Genomic DNA, 16,148 nt, shown 5'->3' on the forward strand with positions numbered 1-16,148 from the left:
TTTCCCCCTCACCCCCTGCTTTTTGGAATGTTTGAGGGCTTTTTTTTTTTTTTTTCTTTCATTTGTGTGAAAAAGGTGCCTTAGACAATATGAGTCAATTTAAATATTAGTCTTTTGCAGAGAAAATATTATTAAATAGATTTTCAGTGATGAGTTCAAAGGGTAATTTTCTAGTCATTGATCTTTCCCAGAATTTCTTTATAATTATTTCTCCCCTTTCCCACACACAAAAAAACCTGCTTCAACCTTTTCCTTAAAAGTATTCCTTTGAGTCTATTCATCTTCCACCTACTCCTCTTCCCATGACAACTGTTTCAGGAGAGTCTGAACAGCTGGCTAAGCAATAATCATTCTTTAACAGTGGGCATTCCCCCCCCCCACCCCACAAGAGGAAAATCAGACTGTATTGCTAGTTGCACTTTCAAACAAGTAGGTAAAACAATGTAGCATCTATCCTTGAACAAGAAAATCTCTTTGAAAACCAGTCAACTTGGACTCATAACTACAGATGACTTGACAAAACGTAGGTACAATAAAACAACTAAACTATCTAATGATATATATATCTTAAAATTAAGTATAAGAATATATGTATGTACTATTTAGCTTTCCTTTCTTTGTTCTTCAGTGTGGAATCCCATAGGCACAGACTGTGGTACAAGTGTAGTTGTGTCAAGTTTCACACACTAAGGAATTTCATCTCTCAGGCATAAGAAAGGTGTCATGTAATACTTATGACAGAAAATTAATTATTTTAATAATTAGTCAATTAATGATTAATTAGTTTATTTTCTGACTCAATGCCTATGTAATAATTTTCAGCAGGTCTATAAGAACACGCAGGTCTGCAAAATACCAAATAGAAACTTTGTGTTTCTTTTATGTGCTTATAGAAGCTTTAAAATGCCAGATGACACAAAGTTGTTGAATTATGATACTAGCAACAAACAGCTGTGTTGGGACATAGATGTCCTATAATGATTCCAGTAGTCATGCATGGATGTGAGAGTTGGACTATAAAGAAAGCTGAGCTCCAAAGAATTGATGCTTTTGAACTGTGGTGCTGGAGAATACTTTTGAGAGTTCCTTGGACTGCAAGGAGATCAATCTTGGGTGTTCACCGGAAGGACTGATGTTGAAGCTGAAACTCCAGTACTTTGGCCACCTGATGTGAAGAGTTGACTCATTTGAAAAGCCCCTGATGCTAGGAAAGATTGAAGGCAGGAGGAGAAGGGGATGGCAGAGGATGAGATGGTTGGATGGCATCACTGACTCAATGGACATGAGTTTGAGTAAACTCCAGGAGATGGTGATAAGACAGGGAGGCCTGGCATGCTGTGGTCCATTGGGTCACAAAGAGTTGGACACGACTGAGCAACTGAATTTAACTGAATGATGGGGAGGTCATCCTGGTTTATAGTCTCTGATAAACATGGCTGAAACTTTCAGAATGCCACATTCTTTGTGTATGATAGGATAATTTCTTTGGTAGTAGCTATGTTCTAGCACAGGCAGCTGGATTCCTGTAAAGCTGAAATCAACCCATCCATAGAGTACATTCATGGTTGAGGGAATATCATCCATTATGTTCATTTGGATGAAAGGAAGCAATGGAAGTCCGAACAGATATCTAAGCACTTAAACTGTTTGTGCCAGGACCATCGCATCCCTAGGATGGGAGTAGTAGAGAGCTTCCTAAAGGGTTTATTGTATATTCTTTCAATATTATGCCTCCTACCTGTAATACATTTTAATAGATATGTTTGTTGCTATGAAGAATAAATGAAACATGAGATTCTACTTTATAAGAAATTAGTAAAATCTAGACAACATAAGAAAAATTATACACATGTTTCTGCTCCACTGTATTTCTCTTTAACTACATGTAAGGGAAATTAGCTCATATAAGAAGAAAGGCCAGTATCACTGGTCTTGAAGTTAGGTAGTTAAATGTGTACCACTGACAGCTTGGTGGTGTCACCAGGGAGACATGTAAGAGTTAAATGATTTATATTGTTGCATTTGCAGTTGTAAATGCAGTCTTGATCAAGATGATCTTAAAATGAGTAAGTCTCATATGCAGGAAAAAATTTCTATAGAGTCAGGACTCTATAGAATCAAACGATTTCAGACTATGAAGCACAATCAGGATCAATTGTGTTAGGATCGATATTATATTTATTACTAAGCATAGTCAAAGGAATAGCACACGACCTCCGGTGTTGTATGTTCTATTGCAGGATAGTAAGTATGTGAAAAATCTATTTGATGCTTATAGATTTTTGGCAATCTTGAGTTTCAGATTTTATAAGAAACCCCATTTATGGATTGTGAGAAAGGTCTGATACTTCAGAAAAATTTGTCTGAGTGAAGGCAACAGATGTCAATGTACAGGTAATCAAAGCACCGATAAGAAATGCTAGGATGCTAGACAAACCACTTCACAACTGGATGTGTCTGCTTCATCTGTCAAAGAAGCCCCAACCTTTGGAAACACACATGGTCAGATATTCAATCATGGAGGCTTTAAATCTTAGCTGATGGGACACGGAACACTTTGAATTGGTCCCATGATAGCTTTGTGGAGCTAGTTAGAGGATTCCTTTCTCTGCTAGAGTCCTGAAGTTCACCAAGTTGTATTGACATGGCATGGGAGCAGCACTGATTTGGGCAGACTTATTGTGGAAGTCTTCCGTGGTGGCTCAGATGGTAAAGAATCTGCCTGCAGTGTGGAAGACCTGGGTTCAATCCCTAAGTCAGGAAGATCCCCTAGAGAAGGGAATGGCAACCCACTCCAGTATTCTTGCCTGGAGAATTCAATGGACAGAGGAGCCTGGAAGGCTACAGTCCATGGAGGTCACAAAAGAATCAGACATGATTTAGCAACTATACAACAATGACTATTATCAGTGAGACAAATGGAATTTCAAAGCTAGAAAGCAGACAAAAGACTGATAAGCTATTCGGCAGGTGTGAGAAAGTTGAAGCTGATGCTATCAATGGAAAAAGAAAAGCAAGTTTATTTGTACCACAGAATATTAGAAGGGACCTTTCTATTATGTCAAGATAGGAAGCAAAATTCAAGGAGACTCTATGACTTGATAGTGTTGGCTTCACAGTCTACCTCTGGGGGATGTAAGTGGAAAGACTTTGGGGGAAAAGACAGTGCTAGTTTTATCATTAGGCTATTAGTATTATTTGAATTTTCAAACTATATGTATGAGAGCTTCTCTCATTCAAGATGGCAGAGTAGAAGGACATGCACTCATCTCCTGCAAGAGCACCATAATCGTAGCTAACTGTTGAACAGCCATTGACAGGAGAATGCTGGAACCCACCCAAAAGAGATATCCCATGTCCAAAGACAGAAGAAGCTGCAACAAGATGGTAGGAGGGGCACAAACATGATAAATCCCACACCTCTTAGGTGGGTGACCCATTAAACACTGGGACCTCACAAAGGATGTGAAATTACTTTACTGCCCAGAGCAATATCAAGTCTTCGTTTGGCAATCAAAACTCCCCAGTGCTTGAGAAAGTATTTGTATTTAATGCAGTCAACTATGACCATATTGGGCCTCAGAGGGCAGCTAGAATCAATACAATAATGTTAAACATTCTTGACCTTTAAAACGTGTTTTCATCTCTTCCTCCAATGGGAATATCCTTTCCTAAATGATTGCGTTAGAATCTTGAACATTCATTTGAGAGAGACTGTTTCTAAATTGAAATTAAGCAGTGTCTGTGACATTCTTTTCTACTTTCTGATTTTTGACAAAAAACAGTCACATGTTTAAGTTGGAAAGTAGCTGAGTAAAGCTGCATCGTGAGGAGCATCATAGGATCTGTCTATGGCAGGATCTCACAACTTGGTCATGGTCACTCAGATACGTGGTAGTAAATTCCAGCATCTGACCTAGGTTGGGGTTATTGCCACTTCATTGGCTGCCTCTCAGGAGAGAATTTTCAGCATGAATTCAACATAGGCAATATATGCCAAGGAGAAAAGCAAATAGAGTCACACCCATTGTTCCATAAAAGGAATTGTCTTTCATTTTCTCTACTTTTTCAAGGAAAGGCTCAGCCTAATTCACCATTTTTTTTCTTCCTAAACACACTTTATTCCTTGGGTGGTCTCTCTTCCCTTTATTTTTACTTCAATTAAATTACTGTATTCCTTGAATTACCTTTAATTATCTTTCAGTTTCCCTCCCTTGGAAACTTTCACTGTTGGAATTTTCACTGTTGGTACTAAGTTTTAGAACAAAATAATATTTGGATCACTAGATGTCTAACAGAAGTTCAAGTTTGCCTTGAACTTCTCTCCTGATCTGCAGAGAGAGAAACTGCTCTATAAAGTAGAAGTTGCCAAGAATGAGAATGGGGACTTTCAACGTGTTCAGAGGAATTTAAGAAAAAATTTTTCCTATATCTACTTCCTCTTTCTTAATGAAAATGGTGACGATGATCATGCTGACAAGAGCAGTGGTGGTTGATACGATAATGATGACGATAACAGCAAGCAGTAGAAACTGCAGTAGTAGGAGTGAGGGTGGTGGTGGTAGCTGAGATACTAACGGTAGCAGAGGTAAAAGTAGCAACATCAGTCCAAGCAGTAGCGAGCCCCTGATACTGGGTATTCACTCATGTCCTTCCCACCGTCCTATAACATCCTTTTCATTAAGTTGAGTCATACACTAACTTGTCAATATTCAACCAATTTTGAACCACTAAGTGGAATTTTATACACAGATGAGACAGTGAAACTTCAAGAGATTAAATAACTTATCCAAAGTCACTAGGAAAATAAAATTGGCAGAATTGAGACCTTGGTATATCTGACTCAAAAATCCACATCCTTATATTCAGTTCAGTTCAGTTCAGTTCAGTTCAGTCGCTCAGTCGTGTCCGACTCTTTGCGACCCCATGAATTGCAGCACACCAGGCCTCCCTGTCCATCACCAACTCCTGGAGTTCACCCAAACCCATGTCTATTCAGTCGGTGATGCCATCCAGCCGTCTCATCCTCTGTCATCCCCTTCTCCTCCTGCCCCCAATCCCTCCCAGCATCAGAGTCTTTTCCAATCAGTCAACTCTTCGCATGAGGCGGCCAAAGTACTGGAGCTTCAGCTTCAGCATCATTCCTTCCAATGAACACCCTTACATTACTCTGTTATTTTAAGCTCTCATGTTTACAAGCTGTTCTATCAAGATTTTCCATGTGTATAAAGACAGGAAGAGTTGCGGCTTTCTCTTTTTCAATGATTCTTAAATATCCCAATAATCTATATGAGACTGTTTCTCATATACCATACATCATTTAGTACTTAATAAAAGTTTTAAAATAGGAAATCCATGCCATTTAGTTTTATATGCTTCAAGACAACTATGAGATACTGTGAACAATTAGTAGTCACAAATCATTCTGGATTAGATGACTGGGAAAACTGAATTGCTCCCTAATGTCCAGCCTGTTGGAACGTTGTATTACTAACATTCAGTGAGCTATTCCCCACCTCTTAAATAAGGCAAGCATGCAGTGTTAATGACATGGTAGCAAATGTGTACAGTCTATTCCTTACATTTTGTTTTGATATGTAACAATGCCAAGTAATATAATCTTCTCACTTTGATATTACTGGTTTCATGCTTGCAATTAAAACCCTTTTGTTTGTTTGCTTGTTTGGTTATCAGTGATGAGTTCTGAGGTTTGGGGATTATCACAGCAAAAGAAACAGTTCCTAAGAGAGTAGTCTAGTTCAAGTAAAATAAGAAAGATGAAGTCCATCTGTCCACAGCCAAGTAGTCCAGAATTAAGTCTACTTCCCCAGCGTAAAGTGTAAAGCAGCCACAGGGACACATATAGGTAATGCAACAATTACTGTGCCTTGCTGTGCTTTTGCCAAGGGACACCGATAAGATAGACAAGCATCAATCACTTATGTTATACTTCACAGCAGCACCCAGAGATGTGTGTGATAGATCCTGGCCATTTCACAGATGGAAAAATCAGTACAATATGGAGTGATTAAACTCTTCAGCAATCTAGGAGAAATATCTAGAAGAGATCTAGAAGACTTCTTGGTCATAAAATAATGGTGTATCACGTGCATATACGCAAACCTTCATTGTTACACCTGTTAAAAATCTCTTTCAATACACAGTTCCGGGTATTAGATGAAAGCGGGAAAAAAAAGGCCACCTGCAGGATATAGGAAACCTTCCAATTTGATAGCATTTTCTTGAAAATAAAAAGTTACAATAGGTGAACATGGAAAAAACATTTCTACAAACACAAAAAGCAACTGTCTTAGCTATTCATTTTCAGCCTTGCCCCTATTATTTTAGAACTGAGGAAGAAAACAGCTTGTTTCTTTACACGCTACTTTTGTTTTGAGTGAGGTACTAAACTCAAGATGTTAGGATATACAGGAGAGGAAAACCTACTGTTATTAAAAAAAAAACATGTGGTCCTAAAATCTAATCTAATTCAGACAAAAACAGAGAGCAGAGTCCTATCTTGAAGACAATCTATTCCTAGGGCCACACTTTGTAGGTGATGGAGTTGAGGTCGATGAGAATTAAAGTGAAAGTGAAAGTGAAGTCACTCAGTCGTGACCCACTCTTTGCGATCCCATGAATTCAGCAGTGGCCACAGGACTGGAAAAGGTCAGTTTTCATTCCAATCTCAAAGAAAAGCAATGCCAAAGAATGCTCAAACTACCACACAATTGCACTCATCTCACACGCTAGTAAAGTAATGCTCAAAATTCTCCAAGCCAGGCTTCAGCAATACGTGAACCGTGAACTTCCAGACAGAGATCAAATTGTCAACATCCTCTGGGTCATCAAAAAAGCAAGAGAGTTCCAGAGAAACAAATAGTTGTGCTTTATTGACTATGCCAAAGCCTTTGACTATGGATCACAATAAACTGTGGAAATTCTGAAAGAGATGGGAATATCAGACCACCTGACCTGCCTCTTGAGAAAGCTGTATGCAGGTCAGGAAGTGACAGAACTAGACATGGAACAAAAGACTGGTTCCATATAGGAAAACGAGTACGTCAAGGCTGTATGCTGTCATCCTGCTTATTTAGCTTACATGCAGAGTACATCATAAGAAATGCTGGGCTGGATGAAGCACAAGTTGGAATCAAGATTGCTGGGAGAAATATCAATAACCTCAGATATGCAGATGATACCACCCTTATGGCAGACAGCGAAGAAGAACTAATGAGCCTGTTGATGAAAGTGAAAGAGGAGAGTGAAAAAATTGGCTTAAAGCTCAACATTCAGAAAACTAAGATCATGGCATCTGATCCCATCACTGCATGACAAATAGATGGGGAAACAGTGGCTAACTTTATATTTTGGGGCTCCAAACTCACTGCACATGGTGATTGCAGCCATGAAATTAAAAGACACTTACTCCTTGGAAGGAAAGTTATGACCAACCTAGATAGCATATTCAAAAGCAGAGACATTACTTTGCCAACAAAGGTCCATCTCGTCAAGGCTATGGTTTTTCCAGTAGTCATGTATGGATGTGAGAGTTGGACTATAAAGAAAGATGGGCACCAAAGAATTGATGCTTTTGAACTGTGGTGTTGGAGAAGACTCTTGAGAGTCCCTTGGACTGCAAGGAGATCCAACCAGTCCATCCTAAAGGAGATCAGTCCTGGGTGTTCATTGGAAGGACTGATGCTGAATCTGAAACTCCAATACTTTGGCCACCTCATGCGCAGAGTTGACTCATTGGAAAAAACCCTGATGCTGGGAAAGATTGAAGGCAGGAGGAGAAGGGGACGGCAGAGGATGAGATGGTTGGATGGCATTACTGACTCAATGGACATGAGTTTTAGTGAACTCCGGGAGTTGGTGATGGACAGGGAGGCCTAGCATGCTGTTGTCCATGGGGTTGCAGAGAGTCAGACACAACCGATCAACTGAACTGAACTGAACTGAACTGGACTGTAGCCTACCAGTCTCCTCCGTCCATGGAATTTTCCAGGCAAGTGTGCTGGAGTGGGTTGCCATTTCCTTCTCCAGGGGATCTTCCCAACCCAGGGACTGAACCCCAGGTCTCCCATATTGCAGGCAGATGCTTTACTCTCTGAGCTACCAGGGAAGCCTATAAAATAAGAGATTGCTAATTATTGTGCAAGCCAGATAAATGCTGTGCTTTATACACATATTCCAAGCCATCGGAAATCAACCTAAAGAAATATTCAATGCCATAGCTCAGAATAGGGTCCAGGGTTAAAACAAACACACACACACACACACACACACACAAAAAGCTCCATTCTGCCCAGTTCTGCTCTGATAGAAGTGTAAAACATAGTTCTTGCAAATCATGTTAGTATTCTGAACCTCTGATGCCTATATTCTCTTCTTAAGCCACTGTGTGCATGCCTGCTCAATCGCTTTGGTTGTGTCCAACTGTCCATGACTGCAAGGAATGTAGCCCTCAGGCTTCTGTCTATGGGATTTTCCAGGCACGTCCATGCAATTTTCCAGGCAAGTGTGCTGGAGTCGGTTGCCATTCCCTCCTTTAGGGACTCTTCCCAATCCAAGGATCAAACCTGCATCTCCTGCACTGGCAGGTGGATTCTTTACCACTGAACCACCTGAAAAGACCTAGGCCACTATACATAAATCATATTTTGAGCCGAATTAAATTTTTGACCTCTCTACCTTTGGAAGCAGTCAAATGTTTATGTTTAGTGTCTTTGGTACTAGATGTCAGGTTTAAAAAGATGAATAATCAGTTATTTGTTGTTAAAGAATCCATTCTGTGATCTGAAGAAAGATTGTTATAATATAGTGAATTAAGAGAGTTGAAAAGGGAGAAGTAATCTAGCCTAAAGAGAAGGAACAGAATAGAAAAGCTACGCAACAGCTTTTCCTTTGTCTTAAATTCACCTGTTAGAAGGTTCAAGAAGCTAGTTCTAACATTGGCTAGTATGAACCCATCTATGTTTTCCCTAAGTAAAGTTCTCATTACTTAATAAGCCAATGTTATTTATTCCTATTCAACTTTCATAGACAATCTTTACATATCTGAGATTTCCAGTTCTGAAGAGGCAGAGGATCCTTTCAAAATGCTTGTCTGTCCTCTGAGTGGGCCTCACAGAGACAAGAATATTTTAAATATTTCCCTATAAGAGAGAGAGCTGCATACCTTTACAATAACAATGAGAAAAAGTCTTTCCCTTACATAGTTTCAAAGAGCCTTTAATTGCATCCCTTTGTAAGTTGGAGGATTTTTCTAAACATACTGACAATGAGGCTAAGAAGATGTGTAACACATATAAATATTCAGAAATCTGATCATATTTTAACCATTCTTTTGGTCACCTGTTTGCTTCCCTTCACTGCACCATCATACTAAACCCTACAGTCAGGATGGGAACACAAGACACACTCAGAATAAGGCCCAGCCTTTTGGATGTACTCTAGCAAGAGAACAACATGCTGGCCTCACAAGTCATCTATTTAAATACTTAAATGTTGAATGAACCATGATTGACATTTGATCTAGTCTAAAGACATTTAGTCCCAGATTCCAGTGCCTTTTACAAAATGGAATCAATTCACAAAATGTTCAATGTGTTCTCAGGATACCTGCAACTCTATCATAAAGCCCCATCTGCAGAAAGGTCACCTACTACAGGCATCATGCAAAAACGTGCTTTCATTATGAATTAAGCTGAATATATGAAATCATCTCTTTTAAAGAAAATAAAAGAAACTCCCTGTTGATTGAGATTTCATCTAGAATGGCCTAAATGTTGCAGAGTATTATTCTTAGGCATATTCTTTCACTGACTTTCCTTTGAAAAAAGAAATTATCAATAAATCAGTTATAGGCTCAAGATATGTGTGGTTAGCTACTTTTACTGAAAGCTTATATGCACCAAGTTCTGAGGAAAAAAAAAACACAACTCACTTTATATGCTTTTTCTCATTCAGTCCACTCTTTATGGGTGAAGAAACCAAGATTTAGGAAGGATAATCAATTTGTCCCAGTTCAAATATTCAGTGGATCTTCAGAGGTAAAGAGATGATTTAAAACAAACCATCTGATTTCAGAGAGAGTATTTGTAATTTCCTCTTGCAGTCATGAAAATGAAGAGGAAAACCTTTTCCTTCCTAGTAATATCATCATGAATGACTGATCTTGAATGATCAAAGGAAACCCAGACATGGTTTCAATGAATACCCTCATTTTATAAATGAGAAGCTGTCTTTCAACTTCCCTTTTTATTTGTATTGACATAATACAAATTATAAGAATCAATGTTTGGGAAGTTTATTTCAACAAGTACTGTTTATTTTATATTGAAGTATATTTGATTTACAATTTTGTGTTAGTTTCAGGTGTACAGCATGGTGATTCAGTTATACATATTCTTTTCAGGTTCTTTGCCTTACCGGTTACTACAAAAGGTTGAGTATAGTTCTCTGTGCTATACAGTAGGTGGTAAAGAATCCCACCTGCCAATGCAGGAGATGTAAGAAATGTGGGTTCAATCCCTAGGTTGGGAAGAACCACTGGAGTAGGAAATGGCAACCCACTCCAGTATTCTTGCTAGGAAAATATGTACACACACACAGACACTGTGCATATGTTAATCCCAAATACAGAAAAATACAATATCTTCTTTAGAAAACAGCTAGTTATATTGCTCTGTGGACTCTTCCAAATTTCACATATAACTAACAATGCATACAATGGATTTAATAACATTATCACACTGTGTATTACTTTTCTTACAGTATATTGCTTTACTTGTATCTGGAGAGCCTGCACATTCATCATTTTAATGGCTTTGTAATATTCCATCAAGCTGATATACCAAAGATCCAATGCACTGGCTTTATAAAACACCTGACTTTACTTACTAAATGCAAAATAAGTTTGTGTAAGCATGTGTTAGAAATTGCTAGACACATTTTCAATGAAAAAAAATCACTGCAGAAATAGGCAGATTGTTATCTATGTTCCACAAACCAGATTTGAGAGAAATGCTTTAATGAAATGCATAAAGCTTTATTTATTCTGATTTGAGAATTTGAGGTCTGAAATAGCAATTCTGTATCTGTCATTTGCAATACAAATTATTGTTATTATGATTATATATGAAGCTTTGTGAATGCACCCTGCACTTTATGAATATATCATAGAGATAAAGTAGGACTCTTCCCCCAATGCTTATGAAAAACTGGGTAAAGTATAGATAATTATGAACATTGAACAGAGATGCATATTAGTAGATGAAGACTTCATAGAAAATGTAAGATTTGAGAACAATTTTAAATGAGAAACGAAAGATCCTAGATAAAAATTAAATTAATAGTGATGACATCTCTAGGTTAATTTTCAGCCAGCTGATGGACTTGATTGAGTGCTTGTCTCAAGCACATAATTTAACTTCTGCAATGTTCTATTATCTGAAAGGAGCTTATCTGGTTTTTGTGGACAATTTAATTCTCAGAGGACTAGCTTTTCTATTTACTTATTACCAATTAGACTCGTTTCTACCTTCTCTGAGATATTAGCACCTGCCATGCTGAAGTTAACTTTTGCTTAAGGAATGTACATGTGCCATCAATCCTTTAGAATACATTTCGATTTCCACTTTATGAAGTTCAAAAGATCAAGGGAATAAGGAGGAGTTTTGATGCAATGTAGCCACTGATATTGAGTGATAGGGAAGGGTTTCGTAAAAGGATTGTTTGATCCAAATATTGAAGGAAAATTAGGATATTGTAAAGTCATCAAAGGGCTTCCCAAATGGCCCAATGGTAAAGAATCTGCCTGTCAATGCAGGAGACACAGGTTTGATCCCTGGGTTAGGAAGATCTCCTGGAATAGGAAATGGTAAATTGCTTTTTTCTGGAAAATTCTATGGACAGAGGAGCCTGGCAGACTGTACTCCATGGGGTCATAATGAGTCAGATATGACTGAACGACTGAGCACACACACACAGTCAGACAGGAAGGGGAGATAGGGCATCTCACAGAAGGAAGCATGGAACATCATGGTCATTATACATGGTGTCCATAATGTCTACAAACACACACACACACACACACACACACACACACACACACACACTCAGACAGGAAGGGGAGATAGGGACTCTCACAGAGGGAAGCATGGAACATCATGGTCATTATACATGGTGTCCATAATGTCTACAAACACTGACACACACACACACACACACACACACACACACACACACACACACATGAAGTAATTATTGATATTAAAATACATGGCATATTAAAAAACATCACACGCTATGTTTGATATGATACCCCTTATTAATGGTGCCATTAAATGGGCTGTAGAAAATGGCAATGAATACAGTGCAGTTATGATGTATTTCCATCAATCTCTGCATATGTATCTATGAGTCATTGCTTTAGATGAATTACACTTCTAATTTTCACCGAATAAATCTTCACATTTTACATAGCCCATTAAAAAGTAAGCCTAGGTACAAATGAACTTACAAAACAGAAAAAGACTCACTGACTTAGAGAACAAAATTATGGTTTCTTGGGGGAAGCGATAGTTAGAGAGTTTGGGATGGACATGTACACTCTGCTACATTTCAAATGAATAACCGACAAGGTCCTATTGTATAGCACAGGGAACTCTGTTCAATGTTATGTGGCTGCCTGGAGAGGAGGGGAGTTTGGGGAAAAATGGATACATGTGTATGTGACTGAGTCCCTTTGCTGTTTACCTGAAACTATCATACCTTTGTCAATCGGCTTTACCCCAATACAAAATAAAATGTTAAAAAAAGTAAGCCTGGGTATTCAGAAGTAAATCCAAAAAGAAAAAAAAAAAAAAAAAGAAACTACTCTTCTCTCTGTTTCCAGACTTTATGGCAACGCTACAGGATCTACTGTAGTTCAGTATGGCTAGCAGATGTACCCTGCGGAGGAAAGGCAGGAAAGAAGACTATACATTTTAAGAGGGTCCCAGTCATTCCAGCTATAAACTCAGCTGTATAGTTTCCTTTTGCTGCTATAACAAATCACCACAAATTTAGTGCCTTAAAACAACAACAAAAAAAAAATCTCATAATTCTGAAGGTTATGTTTAAAATCAGATTTGCTAAGTTAAAAATCAAGGTTCTGGTTCCCTCTTGAGGCTCTGAGGGGAGGCTTTTTCAGCGCCTAGTGTCTGACTGTATCCCTTGGCTTATGGACTCTTCCTCTCTCCAAAGTTTGTCACTGCAGTCTATGCTTCTGTCGTCACACCGCCTTCTTCTCATCTGTAGAAGAATCTCCCTTTGCCTCCTTCTTATAATGATGCTTGCCATGGTATCATGGGCCCACCTGGATAATCTAGTACACTCCCCCATCTCTAGACCTTTAACTTAATCACATCAGAAAAATCCTTTCTGCTATATAAAATAATATATTCACAAGATCCAGGGACCAAGAAGTTAGCATCTTGGCCTTGTGGATCATTATTCAGTCTATGAAACCAGCAAAGGCCATTCTACATCAAATAGTCCCAGACAACTATTTTAGGCTTCTATGTTTTGAAGTGGTTTTCTATATTCATTAGGTAAAATATATATATATATATTATTTTGCAAAATTTTTGTATGAGGAACCTACAGGCTCACCCAGGTGGCCAAATTGCCAAGTAAAATTAATGGGATCTTGACTTGAGCTGGAAATTTAAAGTCAACTATCTGAATTTAAACCAACAAGCAAATGCACAAGCTTAATTCCCGTACTATGAGTTCATATGATTAATAGTAGCACCATGGTTACCACTCAATGGAAAGAGTATGGGACTTTGAGTTCTCCTATCCCAAAATACTTTACTATAATTTCTCTTTTTTAAGAGGATAAGTCTAATACTTTTAGAAGAAAGCATTGCTCAGTAGAGATTTTAGTTTCAGCTTCTGTCTTCCAACAATAAGCCTTCCCCTGAGAAGCTGCTGTGAGGACACGGTGAGTGTGTACAGTACATAAAAACTTAAAATGAGTCAAATATTTGGTAAAATACCCAGTGGGTGTTGTCTATTTTTATTACCATCTCTTCACAAGGCTTGCACACCATTAAAGGCTCACCATCATCCAGGAAACCGTGCGTTACTTCTACTGAGTAAACCTTAGGAGTGACTTTACTTTCTAAAACCAACAGACAGTCTTCTTATTTCATCTTTGCTGTGAGAGCTTTCTCTGTGAAACGTTAATTCTACAAAGACTAGAAGAGTTGAAAAAGAAGCAAACTAAGTTTCTAGTCTCAGATCTACTGTAAACTGGCTTTGTCATTTTAAACAAGACACTTAACCTCTCTGTGCCTCACTTTCCCTAGGTTCTAATATTTATCTGAGCAATTGTAAAGATTAGAGCAGGCGTGAGGATCAGTTGAATCAGTTAACCGAACAGACAACCTGAGCAGTAATGATGCTTTGGCCGTCACTTATACACTGCGCTCTTTGTCTCAATCCACTAGAGCTGCTCCACCAGCGTACAATGGACTGGGTGGCTTATAAACAACACAAATTTCTCTCTAACCTTTCTTGAGGCTATAAAGTCCAAGATCAAGGTGCTGTCAGATTCAGTGTCTGGTAGGGGCTCACTTCCTAGTTTATAGATATCTGGGAAATGGCACCCCACTCCAGTATTCTTGCCTAGAGAATCCCATGGACGGAGGAGCTTGGTGGGCTACAGTCCACGGATCGCAAACAGTCGGACACAACTGAGCGACTTCACTTCACTTTCACATGGTAGAAAGGGCGAAGGATCTCTCAGGGGTTGTTTCTATAAAGGTACCAATCCCCCTCACAGAGAGCTCAGTCCTCATGACCTAATCACCTCCAAAAAGCCTCCTCCTCCAAATACTATCACAGAGGGGAGTTAGGTTTTTAATATATGAATTTTGGAGAGACATCAATGTTCAATCTATAACACCTATTCCTGGATTAATAATAATGCCCTAGAAAAAATAAAATGAACCTTCCAAGTTCTGTACACAACCATAAATACAGACATTACTTTAAGTTGGGCTGCCATAAACACAGACATTATCTGAAGGTTTGCATTTAATATCGAAAAATCATGCAAAAATACAACAGAGAATGCACATGTATATATTGTCCTTCTTCAAACTGACAAGCATTAATGGGGTTAAAACAATTCTCTCAACTGTCATAGAGGATAGGAGTGGAAATAGCTATGGTTAAGACAAATCACGACATTTTTTGAAGCTGAAATCAGATGGACAATTCTTATGACTTCACAGATGAAAGAAGAGTAAGAATCTTTATGAGCGAAGCCAAGAAACAAGTGGTTTACTGTCATGGAACCCAGGAAAGTTCCTAGAATGAATGTAGAGTTATTGGTAGCAGATAACTCTAAAGATTCAATAGGGATAAAAATGCAAAGATTGGTTGAAAGCTTGTATGTAGTTAGATTCCTAGATCTGTATACCATGACAAATACACTTCCCTCCTAATCTTTCATATGCATACAGAGATACACAGTGGGGGAAAAAAAATAAGGCACTCATTCTCTGGAGTGTTTGAATAAGAGGGCTTCTCTAAGAACAGTGGTTCTCAATCAGGTTCAATTTGTCTCCCATGGAAGATGCCGTGGTTCCAAATTTGGGGGTGGTGGTGATGTAGAGGTCAGAGATGCTGCAATTATAGGATGGTCCAGACAACAAAGAATTATTCAATCCTAAGCATCAATAATGCAGAGGTTGAGAAAGCTTGCTCTGAATATCAGAAAAAGTTGAGGTTGGGATCAAATATTAAAATCAGAAGAATTAAATGTATATCTACACACTAAATGATAAGTGAATTTTGAGTCTTTTACCCGCTTTACTCACCTAGATCAGCTCTAAAAAACCTGACAATGTGCTTTATAACCTCCAGACAGGAAATCAGAGGCCTCCTTCCTTGGGGAAACACTATCTAGGAGAAAAGACCTGTGGATTTCAACAGCTGACCACTCTAAGGTAAAGCCTGCCATCTTCAGTCAGAGTTGTGACACCTTGAGCTCAAATATAAATGGACAGTGAAGCATCAGCAGATACTGAGAAGAGTTATGATCTGACAGATATAGACCAAAACAGAGGAATAAAGAAAGAAACAGA

Source organism: Capricornis sumatraensis, chromosome 1, assembly GCF_032405125.1.
Source record: "Capricornis sumatraensis isolate serow.1 chromosome 1, serow.2, whole genome shotgun sequence".
Taxonomy (NCBI): domain Eukaryota; kingdom Metazoa; phylum Chordata; class Mammalia; order Artiodactyla; family Bovidae; genus Capricornis; species Capricornis sumatraensis.